Source organism: Anneissia japonica, unplaced genomic scaffold, assembly GCF_011630105.1.
Source record: "Anneissia japonica isolate Jap-2015-1 unplaced genomic scaffold, ASM1163010v1 scaffold1374_len1023071_cov147, whole genome shotgun sequence".
NCBI lineage: Eukaryota > Metazoa > Echinodermata > Crinoidea > Comatulida > Comatulidae > Anneissia > Anneissia japonica.
Window position 1 is genome coordinate 296,481 of NW_022728671.1, and position 13,512 is coordinate 309,992.

The following is a 13,512-nucleotide window of genomic DNA, read 5'->3' on the forward strand; positions in this document are numbered from 1 at the left end:
ATGTAAATAACATAAGCTCATGACTGCCAGTACAATACAATATTAGATTAGGCCCTATCTTAAATACTGAAATCTCGTATCCCAGCTTGGCAGAACGAGTACTTCCCAGTGGGCACAACTTGGTTGAAATAACGTTGATTCAACGTAATATGCAAACATTGAATCTACGTTTAATTTTTGTTGTATATGAAAGTTTGCATCAACGTAAATCTCAACGTTGATTCAACGTAAAATGTCTAAGGTTTTTTCAACGCTAATTTTTCAACGTTGGAACAACGTCAAATGACCAATGTTGAATTAACATTGAATTTTGGTTGTATATGAAAGTTTTCATCAACGTAAATTTCAACGTTGATTCAACGTCAAATGCCTAAAATTGTTTCAACGTCAATGTTTAACGCTAAAACAACGTCAAATGATCAATGTTGAATCAGCGTTGAGTTTTAGTTGAATATGAAAGTTTTCATCAACGTAAATTTCAACGTTGATTCAACGTAAAATGTCTAAAGCTGTTTCAACATCAATTATTTAACGTTATAATAACGTCAAACAATCAATGTTGAATCAATGTTGAATTTTGGCTGTAAATGAAAGTTTGCATCAACGTAAATTTCAACGTCGATTCAATGTAGTATGTTCAATGTTAATTCAATGTAAAATGTTCAATGTTGTGTCAATGTCAATGTTTAATCCTTTAAACTTACAAAATACACTGAGTTCAAAATATACTTGACCATTTTTCTTTAATTGAAACTTGCAAAAAACATAAAATATTATGCATTGTACTATACAGGCATGTTTAAATCAGAGTTTTTGTAATATAACAACAGCTACTATTGCACGTCTACTTAGCTTAATTAAGAATCTTTCGCGTTACAGGTTTCGGTTTAAATCAGTAACTTTCTTGGTGATAAATTATTTGAAGCACTACTCCTTAGCCAAGTCTTTTCTTGTCCGACCAGAGGTATTGAAGCAAGGTATCCAAGAACCTTTGTGAAAGATAAAAACAAAACAAAAATATTTGAAAAAAAGAAGACTGAAATATTATTTTAAAGTTAATTGTATGGTAAATTTTAAAAATGTAAATACTTGAATATCATGTATATAGTTGAAACAACTGTTTCAACTATCTACATTGATCTACTGCAAGCATTACCAATAATGATGCAAATACTGAAAAATATTCACTATGAACTACAGTATTGCAAACATGGACAGTTAGACATTTCTCTACAGAGAGTGGCACTTAACCTAAAACACATATTCATTCAGTTTTATTACTTTTGGTATGCAAAATATTAAATTGAATGTTGTGTAATAGAGTACAGTAATTGCCTAGGTCAATAATGGGCTTAAACTAAAACAATTTAATATTTTGCTATATAATTAGGATCAACACCAAACAACATGTATGTATGTATGTATGTATGTAAGTTTGAAAAAATAATAGAATGTGGTTTTTTTTTCAAAGATTTAAATACATTTTTCTTTAAGGGCAACTCAGACAGCATCATATTACGAAGTTAGGTGCCATTTATCGTTTGAAGAATATTAAGCATGTTAAGATAATATTTACGATTTGACTGTCCCCAATTAATTTAAACTCAATAATCGCCTTTGTACGACTATAATAGTCGTAAAACGACGATTAAGACAAATGCTGTTTACTGTTTGTATGACTTCTAGATACCCAAGACTTTAATCAAGAAACAAATAGTTATTACTGTGACACAGTAAGGTAGTCACTTATTGCTGTGGGATAGTGGTATTAGCAAATGTGCAGTATATTCTTGCAAAATTTAACAATAAAAATTGTATACCTTTACTGCCTCATCATGACTGCTCTTCCATCAATTTTGTACCAAGAGGCAAAATAAATACACATTCAATAGTCGGTTTTTTCCCAGTGTCTACCACAAACAATATATTGCAACAAACATGGCTTCCTGTCAATGGATTGAAAACCTGAAAGAAATACCATATTATTTAGAGTTAGGCCTATGCACACAACTAAAATAGCCCATATCTATTTTTATATTTCTATTATTCATTAAGCTAACCATAGCCTCAAATGTTATTATCAAAAGGTATAGGCCTAACATGTTAATTTTTATCTTTATTTAAAGAAAATATAAAAATTTACATTATTAACATATTCAAAAAAAAAAAAGATTACTGATGACATGACAGTGATGTGGCTATTATACCACTGGCAGTATGTAGGCCCATGATATGAGATGAATTATTAAACACACATAATAGGCATAGCTGTTTTATTTATTTTTGCGCTTTGTCCATGCAACCACATTTTAACATTATATTTAATTTAATATAGACCTATTATAGCATTCAACACAGGACGTGGCCATTTTGCAAAGAAAGGTCTAGGCATAGGCGATTAAAAATTACCGCTAATAATTTAAACTTGGCCCACACATCCAACTTGCAGTGTAGCCCAAACAAGTAAAATTATCCCAACTATGCCTTTACACTACCCTACAACAGTACTCTAGTCTAGGCCTAGTCTCTTCTACTAGCTAGGGCCAGAGGACTGGCTGGCGTATCTTAGCTAGAACAAAAGATAACCACATAATATATATATATATATAAAGCAAGCCTATACAGTTACGATATTGGGCTAGTTTAGATACACCCTCTAATATAGTATACAAATATAAAGTTCCTACCATTTATTTGATAATGCTGAAATTCTTTAGTATGTAAACTGTGTATGAAGACAGCTTTACAGCAACTGATGATACTTCAAAAAATGAGCATTTGTTTCTGATTGGTCTGTACCTAATGACCTAATCCGATTAGCCCATTACTTGCTACACTTTCAAGGACAGAGAACCAATGTAATTACCATAATGATTAAAGATCATATATGCTCTCATTGGCCTATGAGTTTTTTTATACACCACCATGGAGGTAAACTTTAATAAATCTTGTACAATTATTTCCATGAAATTTCATATCAAGTTGAGGTTGAGTTAAAGAAATTTAAACATGGTTGAAAAAAATAACATTCTAAAAGTTGATTATACGTTAAAATACAAACTACATTTTAATTTGACATTGAAAAGATGTTGAAATTTATGTTATTACTGTGATTTTAATATCTCAACCGGTTTTCAACATTTTTATTGTTGAAATAATGTTGAGTAAATAATGGGTAGGCCTACTTTGTAGAAACACATAACACATTTTCAATGTTGATTCTACATTGAAATAAAAACTATATTTAACGTTGGAAAAATATTGAATAAATATAGGCCTATTGCAATTGTTATTTTAAAATCGCAACCCGATTTCAAAGTTAATTCATTGTTGAAATAAAATTTGGTAAAATCTTAAACTCCGGGTTGAAAACTCAACTTATTTTAAATGTTGCTTATACGTTAAAATAAAAACTATATTTTAACTTGACATTGAAAAGATTTTGAAGTATATGTTGTTACTGAAATTTTAATATCTCAACCAGAATCTTCAACATTTATTTATTGTTGAAACAACGGTGAGTAAATAATGGGTGGGTTTAACGTTGAGAAAACGTTAAATAAACAATAGGTCTTTGGTTGAAAAACATAACACATTTTTAACGTTGATTCTACATTGAAATGCAATTTTACGTTGACGTTGAAAAGATTTTGGACTTATATAGTTACTGTAAATTTAGCCTATCTCAACATATTTCCAACGTTTATATAACGTTAAATAATGTGGAATAAACAAGGTTTTAATTGCAAAAACATATGGTAATATTGAACGTTGATTATACATTAAAATACAAACTATATGTTAACATTACATTGAAAAGATGTTGAACTAATGTTGTTACTGTAATTTTAATATCCAAACCAGTTTTAAATGTTATTGTAGAAATAACTTTGAGTTAAATTAATGACGTTGATTGTACATTGAAATAACAATTATATTTAGACTTAACATTGTATTGTTATGTTAAAATTTCAACCAGATTTCAAAGTGAATTCAGTGTTGAATTAAAGTTGAGTAAAAACAATATTTTAACTTGACACTGAAAAACATTTAACTTATGTTGATACTGTAACTTTAAAATCTCAACATAATTATAACGTGTATTTAACGTTGTTGAAAAACATATCACTTTTTCAACATTGATTCCACATTAAAATGCAAACTATAATTTAACTTGATGTTGTAAAAATGTTGAACTTACGTTGTTACTATAACATTAAAATCTCAACATATTTTTAACGAAAAAAAAATTTGAATAAACTATGGTTTTTGGCAGAAAAACATAATATAGTTTAAACATTGATCATATGTTAAAATACAAACTATATTTTAACCATTAAAAAGATGTTGAACTAATGTTGTTAATGTAATTTTAATATCTAAACCATTTTTCAACATTTATTTATTATTGAAATAACGTTAAGTATGTAATGGATACATTTTTAAAAATACACAACTTTTATAATGTTGATTCTACATTGAAATAAAAATTATGTTTAGAGTTAATGTTGGAAAAATGTTAAATAAACATTGTAATTGTTATGTTAAAATCTCAACCAGATTTCAAAGTTAATTCAATGTTGAAATAAAGTTATATAAAAAACTATATTTTAACTTCACATTGAAAAACATTGAACTTATGTTGATACTGTAACTTTAAAATCTCAACATAATTGTAACGTGTATTTAACGTTGAAAAAACGTTTAATACACAATAGGAGTTTGGTTGAAAAACGTAACACATTTTCAACGTTGATTCTACATTGAAATGCAAACTATAATTTAACTTGATGTTGAACTTAAGTAGTTACTGTAACATTAAAATCTCAACATATTTTCAACGTTTATTTAACCTAGAAAAAATGTTGAATAAGCAATAGGTTTTTGGTTGAAAAACGTAACACATTTTCAACGTTGATTCTACATTGAAATGCAAACTATATTTTAACTTGATGTTGAACTTAAGTAGTTACTGTAACATTAAAATCTCAACATATTTTCAACGTTTATTTAACGTAGAAAAAATGTTGAATAAGCAATAGGTTTCTGGTTGAAAAACTTAACACATTTTCAACGTTGATTCTACATTGAAATGCAAACTATATATTAACTTGACGTTTAAATGATGTTGAATACTTGTTTGTACTGTAATTGTTAAATTATCAACCATATTTTAACATTAATTCAACGTTGAATTAATGTTAAATTATCAACCGAGACTTGGGTTAAATACACAACATATTTCCAACGTTGATTCAATGTTGAGTATATGTTGTGAACATGATTTCAACGTTTCAACTACATTTCAACGTTGCTTCAACGTTGAATTAACGTTTTGTGCCCGCTGGGTTGTAACGGTCCTTGTGCGCATTCACTGTACCACTCCCTAACAATAACGGTGCCTATAATGTCGGCATGGAGCGGATGGTTTGTGTCAACCGTTAACTAGGCCTAGTACAACAGTTTGTTAATAAAACTGACAATCATTTATAAAGCATTTAGAATAGTACTTATCTATACACAAAGGAAAATGTATTATATTTACTTTAAATTAAGGGTCTGCAAGTCTTGCATTACCCTAATCTTCGTATAATAAATTCGTATATTACAATTTTTAACAAGGTCTAGATTTCTTCAAGACTTATTGAGGAGGTGATTTATGTAACAAAATCTTTCACTTTCTTTTATGCAACATACAATAAATTGTTTACAGTGAAATGTCATGAACTTTATTATTAGGATAAACATTAGATATATCATCAAGTAATAAGTTTCGTTAATACTCATTAGACCCATTATAAAATAGATTCCAATAGTATGATAATCCTCGTGTTTCAAGATAATTTTGAACTCCTAGACATTTACAAATCCAAATCCAATGTATTAGATTTACACCAGTAACGTTAATATAATTACTTAATGATGATTTATCTTTTGCTTTTATTGTTATTTATTATTGTTACAAGCATATTGATAAACGAAATTCCTTAATTAAGAATTATCTACATCCATAATAATTAATGTTAATCGAAATTAACACATATTTATCAAAACCTTAATCTTATCAGCCCATTTCAATTTTGTATTTGGCTTAACTTCAAACAAAGCTTTACCCAATATCTTTGGATGTCATTATAATACTTCTAAATTCTTAATTCTAATTCTAAACTTATTTTCCAAAATAAGAAATTTTGTCAAGATGTTCATGATCATCTATAATTGATTTAATATATGAAATGATTTTTTTTGTATTTATCCGTTTCAAGTAAATATTTTTCACCAACTTTAATTTTCTAAATACGTTTACTTTTTGTACCGTAATTAACACCTTTTGATTTGTTCCAGGTTAACCGGTTGTTTTCAAAATCACTTGCAGTACAAATTTGTTTTCCAAGACCCTCATCTATTAGAACAACATCGTCAGCCCAGAAAAGGCAACCAATCCCCATATTATTGAGATTTTAAAGCTTCCTTTCTTTTACAATATTAAAGTTCATTCATAAAAATTGAGAAAAGAATATTTGAGAATGGACCACCTTGCTTTACACCTTTACGAAATACGAAATACGAAGAACTTTATTGCAATCTCTCATTCAAAATTGAAGTTTAACAAATGGGGAGAAAAAACATTACAAAACAACATCACAAACCCACAAAACACAAATAATCTAAAATAAGTTTTTTTACAATTAATTAGGCAACATTAAGTAAACAATTCAAGTACAAAAATAAATAATTCTCTAAGTAATTAAAATTTAAATGACTTTTTATTTACAATTAAGATAAAACATTATTGCAACAGGAAATCTTTGTTAGTTTTAATATCGTTAAAAATTACTTTGCATTTAGTATCAGAATACATTATTCTTAATTAAATTGGATAGCTTTCCTTTCAGAACTGTGTTTTAATGTCTAAAAAAAGTCATTGTCGCTAAACAAAGTCAAACGCCTTTTTAAAATCCAAAAAACGCTAAATACGTTTTTTTCCCGCAGCCTTTTTAAAATAAAGATGTCCTCACATCTTCTATTATGACGGAACCCTCATTGAACTTCAGTCAAATATCATTTACAAAACATTATTTAGCAGTGGCGTACAGTGGCGTCACGGAGCTTGTGTGGCCCTGGCGGTGACCGTTATTGGAGGCCCTAAATAATGTCTTAAAATGTTTTAAAATAAATATGTGGTCCTCACATCTACTGTTATGACGGAACCCTCATTGAACTTCAGTCAAATATCATGTCTGATAAATAATCAGACAAAACACAAGAGTTTAAAGTTATACCACGATAGTTGTTTAGGTCGTTCATGTCACTTTTTTTTTTATATATCGGAATAAAATGTCACTCGTTCCATTCGTCTGGAATATTTTCTAAATCCAGTAATCTACAAAATAGAACTTTAATGAGGACATTTCATTAAATAATTGAGTCTGGGGCAGGCCATCATTCAATAACATATTTTTATTGTTTAGATTACAATGTTGATCTTCAAAATCAACCTGGTTTTTATATATATTGGCAATATGTTCCACATGCAGGATGGCATTCTTTATTTATGTCTTCAATTTCTTTATTAAACCGTATTTAACGTTCATATTTTATATTCTGGTAACCGATTACTTCTGATGCTACAGAAAGTATAATAATTTTCCATTTACTTTAAGATTCATTAACATCTAAATCGTCTGGCTTGCTTTTGTTTTAGATGTGTATAAGAGACAGGTTTGTAAACAGACTACAAAATGAAATAAACCGTTTTCATAAATAAACAGTTCAGTTGTGGATTCAAACATATTTTCAGAAATAATAACGTAATCTACAAAGCTTTTTTTTGTTGTCAGTTTTGTATGATAGTAAATGTACCTCTACATTTATCGCTATAAGTTAGCACAACAAATTCGCTATTATTACAGAAGTAAAAAAAAAATGTAATATTACTATCCCGATTATTTCGAGCGAAAAAGGATCCAGTTTTGCAAACATTTAATTTGAATGTCCGAATTTCTTATATTAATTGAACATTGATATTTTTTCGCCCACTTCGGATATAAATTTGCTATAACTTGGCTTTTTTTTTCTTGTGTTTAGTCTTATTCTTATTTAGCAGTGGCGTACAGTGGCGTCACGGAGCTTGTAGGGCCCTGGCGGTGACTGTTATTGGAGGCCCTAATAATTGAGCAGAGCGAGTTTGAGTTGGCGAGCAAAGCGAACAAGCCGAGGCTCAACGCCAGGGGGTGCGTAGGGCCCCGGTCGGTCCAGGGGGTGAAGGCCCCTGGTGGAGGTCCGAGGGGGCTTCGCCCTGTCGCGCTCATGGCTTATGGCATTTATGAACTGTTAACGGTGTTGTTAGAATACACTGTTAGGTGTTATATAGAATATGATCCATAACTGTTGAAATATTTCACACAATTTTATGACAAAACCAGCATATGGGCCAACTTTCGGAACTAATATAGGCCTGCATTAAGCCAATGTACTCTACGTAGGTGTAAATAACTGAGGGACTTTCTTAGTGAGAAATATATACAATGCAAAGAAGAAAATCACAAAATACAACATTTGTCATTGCGAACTTAAGGATTTAACCGACCTTCTCTTCGTGCATTTTTCTTCACGAAACTGTCAATTAAACGGTTGATATCTAACGATTGCGCCTTTTCATTTTCTTGAGATTTCGGTCAATTCATCGAGCCTGTCTTTGACAGCGATGTCTTTATGATGACGCCAGGCCTATTTTCTATGTTTAAAACTGTCGGGGCCCCTCGTACCTGAGGGCTCTGGCGCGAGCTGGTGATCTGATTTGACAAGACCGTAATTTAAAACATAATTATTAAAAGTATCAAAAAACCTTTCAAATCCTTATCTATCTACAAAGTGCAAAAAAAAAAAAGAAAAAAAAGAACAGAACAAAAAAAAGTTCACCCTTGTTATAGCTCACACTAAACGCCTCTGCTCGTCATGGCATCCGTTCGAACTAGCATTCGCTCGAAGTATAATCTATTCGTATTTGCTGACATTCAATAATCATAATTAGGCCTACTTTATTTAATTTATTACGCCATAAAAAAAAAAAAAACAAATATATCGTTGTCATGTGGCAGGATTGCTCAAAAGTAGAAGATAGGTCTAATGTCGATAGGGCTCTCCTCATGACAACGACAAATAATATCAAAGTAGCATGCAAACGATTATTCTATATACACCAATTCAGATATAATATACCGTAAACATTTAATGGAGTATTTTTATAAAATATGAATACAATCTTCATATCACACACTTTAAAATACTTCGTGGGGGCGAAGTCCCTGAAAGGGACCGATGCCCCCGACGTGGGATCAGATTTTCCCGACGAAAGGAAAGTATGCGTGGTCGGGCTTTGATTAAGGGGTCACAAAAGTGATCCAGAAAATTTTGACAATTTAGGGGTTTCAAAGGCTTATTTAATAGATTTTAGAGTCTACTAATATGTAGAAAATACACATATTTTTTCTTTTACTACTCCCTGACGAGGGGGCAGGTCTCCCCGACGGGGGCCCGCCCCCTCCCCTCTGGGCCATCCCTGTCTAAGTCCAACTGTACAACTCTAGTTGCGTGTCCTCCAGTGTTACCAGGTATAGCCTAGGATAGAACACGCACGGTTAATTCTTTTGTTACTGAATGAATATGTATTTTCAATTGAACCAGATGAAAATGCATACGCAAATGATTCATGTGTAGGGTCTAAACACCTTTCAGAGTGGAACCCATATTTTTGTGACAACACAGTGCCCGCATGTAAGCCATTCGAAATTCAGGAATCCGCCACCAGTAAATAAACATGTTCGCAGCTGAATTCAATGGGATAAGCGTCTCAAAAAATTTGCCAGCCATAAATACTAATGAATTTGAGCGAAAGTAAAATTGTATTGCAAATACACCAAACGGAATGTAGCATGTAATGTATATTCCAGCAACCAATGTGAATGTCTTTATCATTTTAACATTTTGCTTTCTTTTCTTTCTCTGGAATATATTGGCTAATTGTTTAATCTTTGAATCATGTCGCCTTACAGCTAAAATAATCGCAAGATATACGATAAAGGTTAAAATTGGTGCGCATATTATTACAAAATTGCAAACAAGAAGTAGATTATAAATCATGTTTGTAATTTGAATTATAATGACTAAACCTATGGTTACACACCAATCTAAAACTATTGTAATAATCAGTCGCTTTTTTGTAACGTACTGACTATGCTGAAATGGAGCAATAATAGCAAAACAACGTTCTGTTGCTATCATTACAATTGTGAGTGAAGATGAAATACATAGCAAATTTACTATAACGTGAACAATATCTGTTTTTATTTCTTGAACGATTATTCTTACATAGTTACAAGCCAATATAAACCCTATCATAGCATCCTTCGTTGCGAGGTTTATTATTTGGAAATAACTGAATTTCGTACGTATTTCTTTCATATCTAATGCAACAATGACTGTGAAAACATTGCCTAGAAAAGCAACGCTTCCGAAAACAATCCCAATGACATATGTTACAAACTCCAAAGAAGCAAGTAGATCTGAAAATAGAAAAATATATAGTTCAAGATGATCATAACCTATGATTAAATTATTTTAGAATCTAAGGAACCATGCATGTAGCATTTAACAGTTTCAAGATAAAGGTGTGGTCTAATGCTAAAAAAACGTTTGACTGTATATTGTGTGCAGATTAAATGTCAAACCAACAAAAAGTTTCAACTAAAGAAACATTCTTCAATTGTTTTTCCATTGTTGAAATTTTAAAAATATTATGATTATGTTACCTGCACTACTTGTGTCTGAATATGAATACGTCGATGAAAAATTGACATTTTCACCAAAGATATCAGTTGGGTCTTGCATTTCCATTCTATTTTACAAAATCAAAATATAAAACCTTCGATAATTTATCAAATATGTGATTCAAATACTTTGGTCATGAAATATTGTGACTAAGTTTGACAAGTTTGTGATTAAATCTATGGGCTTAAGACAAATAAAAAAAATACTGTTGATCGTGACCTTGACCTTTGACCTGACACTTCAAATTTTATTCAGCTCCAGGTCTTCGGTAATGGAACATTGTGGCCAAGTTTGACAAATTTCTGATAAAAAAAACTATGGGCTGTAGGCTGTTCACAACAAATATGCCGATAGACAAATAAATAACTAAATAAATAATAAAAACAGGCAAGAACATAACCTCCTGCCAACAAAAACAGGCAAAAGCATAACCTCCTGCCAACTTCGTTGGATGATGATTATGATGATGATGATAATGATAATAATACTGATAATAATAATAATAATAATAATGATAATAATAATAATATTAAATAATAATAATAATATTAAATAATAATAATAATAATATTAAATAATAATAATAATATTAAATAATAATAAAACAAAAATAATATTAAATAATAATAATAAAACAAAAATAATAATAAAAATAATATTAAATATAATTATTATTATTAAGTAGTTATTATTATTATTAAGTAGTTATTATTATTATTATTATTGTTATTATTATTATTATTATTATTATTATTATTATTATTGTTATTATTATTGTAATTATTTTTGTTATTGTTACTACAAAACAGCTGTGCACTAGAATACAACAAAGTGGCCGATCAATGTTTGTTTGACCCCAGCGAGACCGGTAGCTAGGAAACGTGACGTCATGACTGGGTAGTTAGCAACGCTCTGATTGTGTAGTCTGACAGTAATAATAATAATAATAATAATATCATTATTATCATTATTATTAATAATAACAACAGTAACAATAACAGTAACAGTAGGTAAAAATCTAATAATAACAATAGCAACAACAACAACTATTATTATTATTTTTATTTTTCTTTTATTTTTTTGTTATTGTTATTATTGTTATTATTATTATTATTATTATTTTTATTATTGTTATTGTTATTTTTATTGTTGTTATTGTTATTATTAGATTTTTACCTATTAGTTATCCAGATCCATATCATCACCATTATTTTATTTCATTTCATTTCATGAAAATATTAAAATTCAACACAAGCGAAATATTCTGTATCAAATACATTGGTAGATCATGCTGTATATTATAATTACATAAAATAACATTTCTTTTCAGGCTTTGCATAGTTTCGATTCTTTTACGTAAAGACTATATGAATTAGTGCTTCACAAACGACTTCTGCTGTTATGGTTTTGTTATCGGTACAAATAACAACTATCATGATATGTTTATATCCTGAGTTACTTTCACTTTTAAAAGGAATAAACTCTCCTGGTATCTTTTCATGATACAACCTCATGTTGTCGGTCTTTCCTTTAATATGTTGACATAGTTAGTGATTCGTTCAAACATAAATTAAAAGTAAAATTTCTTTCTCACTGTTACATAAGTTTTGAGACAAGCCTTGTGTGAGGTTAATAGTAAATTACGATATTTTTCAATCATTTTGTCGATGTAACTTCCTGTTATCACCAACTGTAGGTGGAAATCATCATTAGGAAGAAACAATAATCGAAATAGTAGGGTATCGAAAGTACGAAATGATCATATCTCAATGTGATAGCTCTGACTGCTTTCTTTTTACTTGGTAGAATATTTGTTTTCGTTTTTATTTTTTTTGCCTTCACATCCAACAGCAAGTACACTCACCACTTAGAGGATAAGAATGATGCTATAAAAACCAAGTTTCTTTATGAAGCTTAGAGTTGGTTTTGGTCGTTAGAAAAAGTCAACATTTAGAGTTCTGATACCGTTTATTTGTCTGGTAGTGACAGTCTGTTAACCATTTTGACCTATCGTATCAATGAAGCTTGGTTCATCTGGCATATTCTCTAATTTTGTATTCCTATACCCAGCGTAAGGTGGATTGGGAATAGGAATTGTATTCGTGGCACAAGTGTTCCTGTTTTCATTTACTCTGGTATTTACTGTCCTAGCTGCTGATGTTGGAGTCCTATGATTGGAATTACTAACAATGTTAACATTTGTTTAAGTGGAAACTGGTCTATTAACATTAGCCATGGATTCTACATTGCAATTATTACGAAATATAGATTTATGACTTGGTGGTAACTCCTAATAATCATTTGTAATCTATCCTCTATCTATTAAGTTCATTCTTATTATATATTTAGGACTAGATGGAAGGGCTGTATAAAGTTCAAGAAGATGATCAATGGCACATTATTGACTAATCAACTACCTCTTTTATTTTCTAAAATTTTACCAAATATAAATAATAGAATATGAATAATAGAATCCATAATCGGTAACAACTAAATCTTCTGGCTTCCAGCTAGTAAGCGCTAGAGTAATTTTATCATAATTTTTTTCCAATTATCTGGCTTTTTCCAGCTGATTTTTTTTCCAATTTAGTATTATGTGTATATTGCAAGCACATGTATAAATAGATAACAATAAGATTTTACGTTCACTACCAAAATTAACCGTATTCAATTGTCCATCTT

At 29.9% G+C, this 13,512-nt stretch overlaps 1 long non-coding RNA gene across 1 annotated transcript; it reads right to left on the reverse strand.

Moving 5' to 3' along the window:
- Positions 1 to 724: 724 nt before the first annotated feature.
- Positions 725 to 2,884, reverse strand: LOC117114469. Its single transcript, XR_004446373.1, has 3 exons — positions 2,688 to 2,884; positions 1,821 to 1,965; positions 725 to 989 (listed from the first exon to the last, which is right to left on the reverse strand). It is a non-coding gene; the product is annotated as an uncharacterized LOC117114469 (long non-coding RNA).
- Between the last annotated feature and the right edge of the window lie 10,628 nt (positions 2,885 to 13,512).